Source organism: Adiantum capillus-veneris, chromosome 19 (assembly GCF_014529385.1).
Source record: "Adiantum capillus-veneris isolate H3 chromosome 19, ASM1452938v2, whole genome shotgun sequence".
Classification (NCBI taxonomy): domain Eukaryota; kingdom Viridiplantae; phylum Streptophyta; class Polypodiopsida; order Polypodiales; family Pteridaceae; genus Adiantum; species Adiantum capillus-veneris.
In genome coordinates this window covers 38134397-38146535 of record NC_140949.1, presented here as the reverse complement: position 1 = coordinate 38146535, position 12139 = coordinate 38134397, and positions in this window count along the sequence as shown.

The window sequence follows — 12139 nt, the reverse complement described above, 5'->3', positions numbered from 1 at the left end:
AGTTTGGCAATTCAACTTAAGTATCGCAGTACTCAATGCACTCTTTACATGTTTACATTATTCCTAGGTGGTTGATGTGAATCTATGTCCTTGTTTAGTACCCTCATTCCCTGCTAGCTCTCTCCACGTTCGAAGGTGTTTGAGGTATTGGGACTGAGGCCGAGGAAAAGTTAATGCTTTCATTAGATTAAGTTACGGGCATAATTGTGGTGTATGAAGCTCTCTATCTTCATTGCACCATCAAGGTCTCAAGGAACACAAAGCTTGTATTGTACCAAGTCTTTCTTTATGGAAGAAGCTATAATACAAAAGCCTTTTGGAGGGGGAACCGGCTCCAAGTAAATCCGGTCCTCAAATGTTGTCAATTTCTCTAACCCTTTCTCTCTCTCTTTTACAAGTATTGTTCATGCTAAGCTAATTAGGTGTAATTTTTATTTTTCTACCTTTGATCAATTATTCTTCTTATGCTCTTTAAGAATTCTCTTAAGGAAATGCTCACTATCAGAATTCCAATTTTTGCTACAATCAATGTTATAGCCATATTCCATTACATTGGTATTAGAGCTATTGGTTTCTCTTTTCTTGCTTAAGAAGAGAGGTCCTAAAGTTTTCCATGAAAGGTTGGACCTGTTCATTGCAAGAGGGTGAAAAGGACTTAGTTTTAGGTACACCATTGGGAGCTATAGACTTAATAATGGAGTCTCTTGGGGCTTTCCTTTGGCTTAACCATTATTGAGCTATTAGCAAGCTCAACAGGAACCATAATCAACCAAGCAATGTTAGACCCTCTCCACTACTCTTTGCAATCAAAGGTCTCGAAACCATGGGTGTGGCTGCTTAAAAATTAATTCTCAAAGGCAAAGAAGAGTAGAAACTAAGGTTTTTGAGGATACCGAAGCACAAAGTAGCATACACATAAGTTTAGCTAGCATGCCTGACAATAATAAAGAGAGTAGAATGAATATTGACAACTTTGATTTTTCACATGAAGGTGTTGATGATGCCCCAATGTTTGTGAATTATCTTGTTAGTAGGTTGCAACAAGCTATGGCCTACCCTGCCTTGCAAGCCAAAGTTATCCAACAACTTCGTGCGTATGGGATTTCCCTATCTCTCCAAGAAGAGAGAGAGCTTAGGAAGCCTCTTGTTGAGACTTCCACAAGAAGACTCTCTTCAATAAGAGAAGAGGAGGAATCCATTGAATGAGAAAGAAGTGAATCTCCGAATTCCTATGATGGCTCCACAAAGATGGCGGTCTCGACGATCCCCAACTCCTCCCAAGAGGAAAAGATCATCCTATAGTCCTTCGCCTTGTCACTCTGAAAGGGAAGAGACGAAAAAAAGGAAGAAAAAGGCGAGAAAGAGGTCACAATCTTCACCTTCTTCATCACCTTCCTCCTCTTTCGATGAAAGCAGCAGGTGTTCTCCTAGAGAATACAAGAGCACAAAACATCGCAAATCTTATCCTTCTTGGAAAAGTCCGCACAAGCTTAAGAAGTTCAAAGAGGGAGGAAAGAGTATCTCTTTTCTCACCTATGATGGCACCTTTGGTACTACTCACAAAGTATTGGCCTTCATCCAACAATTTGATGCAGCCTTTGGACTGCACTTTTGAAAATCTACCCGTCGATGGTGGGCTAGTCTTTGTGGGAATGGCAAAGCTCCAAAGACATTGAAAACTCTACAAGTTTTCATCATGAAGCAATTCCTTGTAAGCGATGCCAAAGATAAAGTGCTCACCGAATGGCGGAGTTTGAAGGTTCTTTCCAACGAGTCTATCCACAAATATGTAGACAAGTTTTGGGATTTACATCTCAAAGCTGCAGTCTTTCAGAAGATAGACTTCATTGAGAAAAAGCAACAATTTTGTGCGGGATTACTTGAAGAAATGGCCAAGTATGTCAACTCCCAATGGCTTGGTTCTACCATCGAAGTCATCCACCACACAGCTATGGTTGCATCTTGTTAGCAGCAAGCTAACACGGATACCATTTTTCGGAGTTTCATTGTAAAACACTTATTTGATAAATCGAAAATATTGTAACTCCTAGTTTCTCGAATAAACTCTGTAAGTAATGAGCTGGGGCTACAAGCTTCCAGATTGTGTTAACCTGTTATTACTCATCTTTGGTAGAACTCCCAGATTATTAGTTTTGACCACCAAAAACCCCCGGGGGATTCACCATGGAAAACTTACTGCACCACGTAAGTGTAGGGAAGGGGTTTTTTTTTACAAGTTACATAAGCGTATAAGTTAGGGGTAGGCCCCCAATAATTTATCTCCTAAGCTAAAAAATAAGGGAGGGGATATCATATTTAGGGAGGGAAGTGAGAAAGTGGAAAAATGAGAGGAAGTTTTTGTGTTTCAAAATCATGGCTTCCCAAAAGAGTCTTCCCTCAAACTTGTGAGTCAATAGCTACCAAGATACATGTAAGAACCAACACTGCTTTGTATCAATTTCTTGTTTTGTTATTATAGTTTATTTGTTGAGGGATGGAGGCTATAAAGAATTTGTATTTGTTGAAGGATGGAGGCTATAAAGAATTTGTATAGATGCAAATTTATACGGGGAACCTAACACGACTTTATACCATGTTTCTTGAGTAATTTAGATGGATCAGAATTGGATGAGTAGCTAGAGTACAGGCTGAACGGGCACAGTTTGAAACTCAAACTAAGACACATTGAGGGTACATCTAGTTATCAACTGAAGTGGTTCCTTAGTACATTGCTAGTCACTATGCTACACACTCTTTGACTAGTTTTACTAAGTTAGATCATGTGAGACGTAAATTTTATATGTAAGATAGGGGTATGATAGTTTTCTGCGTTGACTTTTGTATAAGCGTAGAAAGAGGGGTCATATTTCCTAATACGAGTCGTATATAGGGGTTTTATCAAAGTTGTCCCCTTGCAGGTGGCGTCCTGTTTTGTATATAGAGTGAATCCCCCGGGCAAAAACCTTGGCTAAGGTATAAAAGCCAATTTTTGTAAGTTATTGTTAAGTTTTGGATAATGAAATACACAGCGTGAGCTAACGGTGCTCACTCCTCTCCTTCTCGCGCTTCCTACTCCCTCCCCGATTGTCATTGTCAACGAGCAAAAATGCCAACACGAGTAGATAGCATGCCCTTAAGACCAATGATGGGAGCTAGAGATTTCGCAACATGGGGTATAAACTTTGTTGGGCCAATACAGCCACCTGCTAATAGAAACCAAGCTCAATATACTATTATAGCTACATATTATTTGACTAAGTGGGCCGAGGCTAAAGCAACTCAAAAGAATGATGCCAGAACCACTGCCGCATTCTGTGCCCAAAACATCATCGACAAAACCAAAGACGGTTCCGAGAGTCAAAACACAGAGATACACTTCTCCAAGAAGGGAACCTAAAACAAAATGGATTTGGAAGAAAAAGGAGCATTTACCATCCCCGTAAACTGCAAAACCAATCAAGCAATGGAAAGTTAAGTCTCAGAAACCTCAACCACACCATTGTTGGAATTAGGGTTGCAGCGAAACACACACAGCTTGGAGAAGATCAAGGAAGCTCAAGGCACACAATAGAGAGTGTATTACTTAGTGTGCAATGGAAAGATAGATAGCCCTAGGTGATGGACGTATATACAATGCTCGGGGGGGAAAACCTCCTAAAGAGGGAAAAAATGCCCCGGCGGTATTTATATGGTAACAACCATTATGACCGAGACAACCAAAGATATCAATGGCGAGTAAAAACTCGACAACACTCATTATTGGTAACAAAAGCTCAGGAAATCTATGTTCTAAAGCATCCTGATGGTACAACCAAGCAAAGAGCACACAAGCTACAAGATTTGCTCTTTGGAAGACAGCAACAACAAGCCTCGACATCAGAAACCCTTGAGTTAATCACTCAAGACCCACCTGTTGCACAGCATAATGGTTTGAGCCACATTCATCTTCAAAGCATGGTAGAGCCAACCACAGCTATGCATACGCACAATTGTTCAACCCATGCACACAGTCGTCCCGGAGTACGCCATCTACGAGGGGTGGAAGAGTACTAAGTAATTAAGGGCAATGTTTGAAGAGGGAGGAAAAAAGTTTGATGTTAACGTGTGATTTTTTGCAAAATTAAATAATAATGCCCTATATATCATCAACAGGGGAGACTTAACGGATAATATCTCCTCGATGAGTGTAAATAGTGTATATATTATCAGAAAATCATCAAAAAATAGTCCTTTTTGGTTATTTTTTATCATTTTTCTTGATATTGAGACTCAAAAATGGATAAATCCAACAAAAAACGATAAAGCTATGTTTTTCAATGGGTTATCTTAATTATTGGATTTTTACTTTGCTTTTTTTTAGCGCATTTTGTTATTTTCTTTTATTTTTTCAATAAATGAGTCAAAATTTAATAATAAATAGCAAAGGAGCTCATATGAAAAAGCTGAAGACACGGTGGTGATCAAAAAGTCAAGGCGGACAAGCACAAAAAATTTCAATCAAATCGGAAGATGGAAGCGGAAAGCCTAAATTAGGCGGCCAGACCTACTTTTGCAGAATTCTTGCAGAATGAGCTACAAGAATCCGATTGGGGAAATTTTTGAGTCTAATATAGATTTCACGGCTTAGTAGGACTAACAGAGGAATCTGGGAAAAATTGGTTTGGGAAGTTCGAGTATAGATACCCACGGTAGGCTAAAATCACCTCATTTCCACTTGTTGCCTTTGAAGAGAGAGCATTTCGACTTCTTTGCGCGTACTTTCCAGAGTCTACAGTTGTCCGTTTTCATCGCCGTCTCACACGAGACATGAGGGGTAAGTTCTTTACTCATCAATGATCCATTTTGTACGGCCGATAGCTAGTCTAAACCCCTAGAAAAAACCCTAGAATCCGAGCAGTGCACGAAGACCTACGACCAAAAATCGACCATAGCGGTCTGTCAGCTCAACCAAATCGGATGAGATTTGAATTGTAGCATGCCCCAACATATTAGAACACTTCTATAGCAATAGTTGACCATTCGGCAAAGGTCGAGGGGGTCCCAAGTAGAAAAGCTAGGTTTTTTGCAGATGCCAGAATTGGGTTCTGACTCCATAGACAGTTTACCTACGAGGTCTATATACAATGTATATGATTGGTTTCATGAAATCAATCAAGGAAAGCCCTCGAAAAGCAGAAAACGGCTCGAAGACTATAAAGCGTCAAATTCGACATACAGGGTCAAACTGACTCCAAATGGGCCAAAATTGGATGAGTTGCCTCATGACTATGTTGCGGACAAGTCCATAGCCTTAAAGGTGACTAACCAACTCAATAGGCAGTGTAGTCACAAAAATCAGAGATTTCAGAGTCGACAAAGCACAAAGTGATGTCGGCAAGACCAAACCTTACCAAAATTCAATTTAGGACTTGTTTTAAGTGTATAGAATGTGTTTAGGTCAAAAAATTTAAGTTTTGCAAGAAAAATGTGACTGCTCTGTAAATAATCACGCTTATCTGCTTTTGCACTATTTCTGCTTGAAAGTTGCATCGTCACATCACCTATCACTTGTACACACCTAATACATGCCAAAATTCAAGTATGAGCCAAAATGATCACATATAACTTGGAAAATTACCAAAAAACGCAAAGAAGTCTTTGCAAGCCAAATTCTGAGTTATGAGCCACATTCTTGATCCAAATCACCCATATCACAAACATAGGGTCAATACAACGCCTAGAACCAAGTTGTACCCAAAAAAGTTTATTTTGGTAGAAAAGTTAATAATCGCAATTATTTACTTTTTGGCCAAAATGGTAGAAATTTTCAATTTTGCCATCATACATCCAAATTACATGATATGCTAAGCCCCCTAGCCAAGTTTGAACAAATTTGGAGCTCAGAATCTCAAAATCTCTTTACATCTACTGTTTCAGAAACATAAAGCCTAAATTTGGTACCATTTTCATCCTATGCATCCAAATGAGCCCATATCTCACTCAGAGTATCTATTTGGTATATACTTCAAGCCTGTAATGTCAAATTTGCAAAAAGTTAAAAAAATTACTCAGCTGTAAATAATCGCGACTATTTACTTTTGTTGCAATTTTTTGTTTGGACTTCATAATTTTGTTCTTTACATGTTTTTATGCATCTATGCATGTTCAAAAATTGATTTGAGGCAAATTGGACCAAATTTGTCGGCATTTCAGACTGAAGGACATTTCAGAGAAAATCTGCCAAATTTGCTAACTTCAACTCTTTATTTACTCAATAGTAGCCATGCAAGCCGCAAAGAAGACCAAGAAGAACCTCAACACTTTATTTACTCAATAGTAGCCATGCAAGCCGCAGAGAAGGCCAAGAAGAACCTCAACCCAAAAGAAAAGTTGCAAGAGCTACCAGCATACCAACTGGACCCCGACTCAGTCAAAATCGCCAAAGCAACCTATCTTTCAAGAGAACACCTTGAAGAGCATAACACCACAGTGTTCACCGGAAGATTCAAGAGCGAGGAAGGATATCAGTAGAGCTGCAACTTCTACCCAAAGAAGTGTATAATGTCGCTGCAAAGCCCGAGACCAAAGAAGCCAACCGAAGGCTAGGACTCAAAGATTTCTATGAACAAGAGCCGTGTGGAGTGGACTTCCAAAAGGCTTATGAGATTTTGTCCACGATCAAAGAAGATGGAACCACTCAGATCTCTAATCCACAAGGGAATAAGATTGAAGTAGTGATTACTAAGGAGATAGTAATCACTCAGACTGCCCACAGAAGGAATGACAATGAGGGCAAGAGATAGAAAGATGGCAGGTACTTTCACCAAGGAAACCGATGCTGCAACATTTGCCGACCTCATCCACAAACAGGGGGAAAAGCCCGCAAGGTTGTACCATCAGCATTTCCACTTCCTTGCCAAAAGACCACCAAGGTATACAACACCAAATCATGTGGTTGCCACAACCTTTACGCAAGTCCTCAAATCAACCACCAGGCAACCAATTGACCATGCACAGTATGTTTTGTCCACATTGAAAGGGACAAAGAAAGAAGGGAAAATCACATATCTGGGTGCACCAGAGGTTCTGACCAGGATTGCATACTATGCTATCAGCATGGCCGACAACTTACTGCCTGCTCCAGATCAGAATACTTGTATAGTGTTAGCACAACCTTCTCCTTGAGCTACAAGATCTACCAAGAGATCATACAAGTCTGATAAAGTGTTGGCTGAGAGCTCGCCAGAACGACACAGCAGTGAAAGCTCAGATAACGAGGAAAAAAGAGCACGACGGGAAGAAATGAAGAGAAAAGTCATGGCAGCACACCAGGAGGAACCTGTACAAAAGCAAGCTAGATTTGAAAGAGAGAAGCAATCTTACGAATGCAACCACCAAGCACAAGGCAAGGACCCAGCAAAGTGGGTACCCATTGAGCTGAAAGGACCAAGAACCAAGCATCATACTAGGAAGCATACTGAAAATCCCACGGAATCCCTCGAAAAGATGTATCAAGAAGCAGAAGCCTTGAAGCTAAAGGAAGCCCAAGAAGCGTCGAGAAAAGCGAAAGAGGCTGCGGAATAGCAAAAGCAAGCAGAGGAAACAACTAAACAAGGAGCAGCACAACATGATCAGGGTGAGGTATCTCTCCACCCTTCTTCACCCGTTTCTGAACAGCATGATCACCCCATGCCGAGCCCACCACCTTCACTAGTAGATAAAGCCAAAGAACCTGAGCCCACCAAGGAGACAGAGCCTCAACAAAGAGAGGCATCTGAATCTACACAAGAGCATCAAAAAGAGCACGACGAAGAGCCAGAAAGGGCAGCAAGTCTTGCTCCATCAGAGGACAACACAAAGTCCGAGTAACCCAGAGAACAGGAGGCCGAGGAAACACCCTCTACCTCAACACAACAAGAGAAGGACGAGGCATCCATGAGGCCTCAGGATGACAAAACGGCAAGAGATCAGCCATAGCCACAAAGGCAACAGCAACCAGCTGTCGTGACGCCGCCAAAGGACACACAAGAATCTACAAAAACATCAAGTCAGCTGGCACAAAACAAGGATTGGTAATCAAATGACGAAGTGATCCTATAAGTTAATGAGTATGCTAAGCAAACGCACGACATGACTGAACGACTTCGCTTAGCAACACTTAGCTGTAGCACAAGGGCCAAAGAATTAGAATCGGTGATTGCTCGCACGTCATCACCGATCTACAATGGCAAGTGCAGGATTTGAAAACGGAAGCTGAACAACATCAGCTCGCAAGAGATAAACAGCAGAAAGAAATGGAGGAGCTTGGTGATTTGCTTACAAAATTGTCAGATGCATGCAAATCAAAGGATGAACAGCTGACAGAAGTCCAAATGAGCTTCTAACTACAACCTTGTCAATTTAGAAGATTCACGTTCAGCTAGATGTAGCCAATGCCTCCCTATAGTACTCAGAGCAAAGAATAAATGATCACGCAATGTTTCTGCGGAAAATCAGAGAAAATTCCACAGTGGCCTCGATCAAAGGCACACACGAGGTCTACAAGGCATTAGAGAAGAAGAATAAAGACCTCAAGCTGGAGCTTAAATTGGAGCAGTCTCAGCACAGAGAGCTGGCTTTGATGCGGGTTCAAAGAGAAGACGAGCTGCTGAAAGAAATAGCAGAACTTAAAAGAGTCAACCAGCTATTGAGAGAGGGACGGCCAGAAACCCAAGAGGAGGCAGGCACTTCTGAGCAGGCACAGATAGAGATCCCCTCAGTTTCTTTTCTAAGATGGAGACACAACCAGCTAAAGAGCTAGGTGGCGAGGAGGAATTTCAAGTACACATAACCGAAATGGATACAGTGCCAATGGTCCAACTCTTAAAGGCTGAGGAAGATGCACTGAAAGAGAAGATTACCGAAGAGGTAGATGAGCAGTGAAAGGCAGCAATGGGAGCTGAGAGTCCTTCATTCCGTCAACGTTACACAACTCACTCGCAATCAAATCAATGCACAATGGCACCAACAATCCCTGCCTTACCCTCTGATAAAGGTGGAGTTGGTCCACGTAAAGGAAAGGTTGTACAAAGACATGCAAGAAGACGATGCAGATCAAGACCACCTAAAGTGGAGGCTTAGCTGGTTGAACAAGAATCCAAGGTATTTGATTCTGTTCACAAGAGCACATGCCGCCATACAAAAGGATCCTACTTTATGTCATGTACCAAGAGTAAGGACCTGGCAAGAACAGGAGGGATTAACAAAGAAGCAGCCAACTTGGTTGAACTACCTCCGATTGCCTGGTCCAGAAAAGGGACCGTCGACTGAAGAGTACATGGCGAAAACCCTAACGGGAACCATGTCCTTCTTCAAAAGTCTACCAGATTTATCATGTGCAATGTTTTATAAAATATGTCGAATGCTGCTCACGTGCATCGAAGTCTTCCATGATCCAGAGCAAGCAGGCGCCCCTTGGATGTCATTCCTCGAGGGTAATAAAGGATTATGCTACGACCTTAGTGGTCAACCTTCCGAAGAAGTCCTCTATGGCTTCTACACCAGATGCATGTTTTTACCTTCTCACAATGTGCTGGCGTTTGAGGAAGCGTTCTACACAAGGTTCTTCACTTGGAGAACGAAAATATTTGGGCCAGTGATCAACAACCTCACATCAAGATTTGTAGGCTACTCAGCAGTGGAGCTGAAAAACAAAGTCACCATGCAGTTCTTGCAGGTGCCAAATAAAGAGAGGAAGATCAGATACCAAAGGCACTAAATGCGCTTAAAGACTGCCTTGCTAGTCGTCAACCCAAAGACTACTTCAGCCCATAAAGCTGTGTCAAGGGATGACACAGGCAAGGAGGGGGGAATGTTAGCAGCAAGCTAACACGGATACCACGAATACCATTTTTTGGAGCTCTCATTGTAAAACACTTATTATTTTTTATAAATCGAGAATATTGTAACTCCTATTTTTCGAATAAGCTTTGTAATTGATGAGCTAGGGCTACAAGCTTCCAGAAGGTAAATCTCCATTTGAAATTGTGTATGGTCATTCTCTACCTACTCCTCCATCACGTCTTTCTAATGATGTGCTTGCCGCTGATGGTTCTACTGCTAATTTTCATGATGTTTATACAAGTGTGCATTCTGCCATTAAACACTTATAGGAACTCCCAGCTTAAAGAAGGTGATTATGTTATGCTTCGCATTGAAAAACGAAGGATCAAAAGTGTTGATACTAATGTTTTTGTTAAACTTGCTCCTTGTTTTTACGACCTATTCAAAAATTTTGCTATGATCAATGATGTTTCATTTTGTTTAGACTTACCTTCACATTAGCACATTCACAATGCATTCCACATTAGTCTTTTAAGACCTTTCAGAGGACCCCTACCTACACCTCACATTTATGAGGATCTCCCTTCACTTGTGGACCAAGAAGAGCAACTCATCCCTACGCAAATAGTTGATCAAGAGTCCACCACCACACACACTGGCACGGTTTATGACCACTATCTTTTGACCTTTAAAGGCCACCCTAGAGAGGATGCCAAATGGATGCTTGAAAAGTCTTTCCGCAACTTCCCAGACCTTCTCCACATTTTTCCTCACGCATGGTCCAGTTGATCCACTTAGAAACTGAGGACAGTTGTTATCCCTGGTGGGAGGGAATGTTGCGAGATTGGGCACCCTCCTGTTGCGTGTGGTTAACTGCAATTAGGATAGCTGGCTTAATGGTTAATTATGTGATGTCTATTTGAATTCACTAACAATGAGTGCAGGCAAATCATAATCATCTCGATCATTTTATTCTTGCACATTATTTTATATCTTTTAACAATAAGATACTATGGTTGCTTTGCAAATAGGACAGTGAGAACTCACCCTAAGAGGGTCATGCAATAAGTAGTGTGTTCCACTCATAACCAAAGTGTAAAAGAGGGGCCTCCAATTTTTGGCACCAAAAAATAATAACAAATATCAAATACCAAACTCCATAAGAGGTGCCTTAGAGTTTGGGGCTGCAATCTTTAGGCCTTTCTTGTGTAGATGCCCTAAATTTTCCCTTCCCTCTCTCACAGATTATGCTATGTTATTTTGCGTACTCCATGATTATGTATGCATCTCTTCCTCCATGTATTGTATATACGCCCATCATTCTAGGGCTATCTATCTTTCCATTGCATATTAGGTAAAACACTCTCTATTGTGTGCCTTGAGCTTCCTTCATCTTCTTCAAGTTGTGTGTGTTTTCCTGCAACCTTAATTCCAACAATTGATATCAGAGCAGGTTGCACAGTTTTCATATCAAGTGCAGCATTTACCATGGCTGACAACAACACAGATGTGTTCAAGATGTTTGTTGTTGAGGACAGATTGGATGGGGACAATCACCCTATGTGGGCTTATATGATGCAACATGTTCTTGTGTCAAAGGGCATTTGGAATATTGTGCAGGGAATTGATGTACAACCTAGTTTTGAGGATACAGGGGATGTTGAGGATGTTGCAGGTCTTGCTGCAAGGATTGCTGTTGTTAGAGTTGTTTTGCCTACGACAGAACAAGCTCATTGGGATGTAAAGGATGCACAGGCTCATGCATTGATTGTGTTGTCTGTGAAGCGCACCATTACTCCTCACATTCGTACAACAAAATCTCCAAAACAGGCTTGGGATATTTTGGTTGGTCTCTATGCAAGTCGCAATGAGGCTAAAATTGCATTGCTACGTAAAGAGCTGGAGTAGAAGATTATGCATGAGAAAGATGACATGGAAACTTTCCTTGCTCGTGTCAAGGATATCAATGAGCAACTTATTTATGCAGGAGAAATCATTCAGATAGTTCCCTTGTGCAGACTATTCTTGATGCCTTGCTAGATTCTTACCAGACTTTTGCAAGTACTTGGAGACTTATGACCCAAGGAAATCGTGAAGTTTGATGCATTATGCACATTGTTGTTACAAGAGTCACTTTCCAAAAAAAATAGAACTAGACAGCATGCAGTTGAACAAGCCTTTATTACTACTCAAAGAAAAGGTGGTAACAACAATGCAACTAGTTCTTATGGTTCTTCTATGAGTGGAAAATCACTTGTCCTAATTCTTCTGTTGGTAGCGATTCGTCTGGAAATTTTGGGTATAAGGGCAAAAAAAGAAGATGCATTTCCCTTGTTGT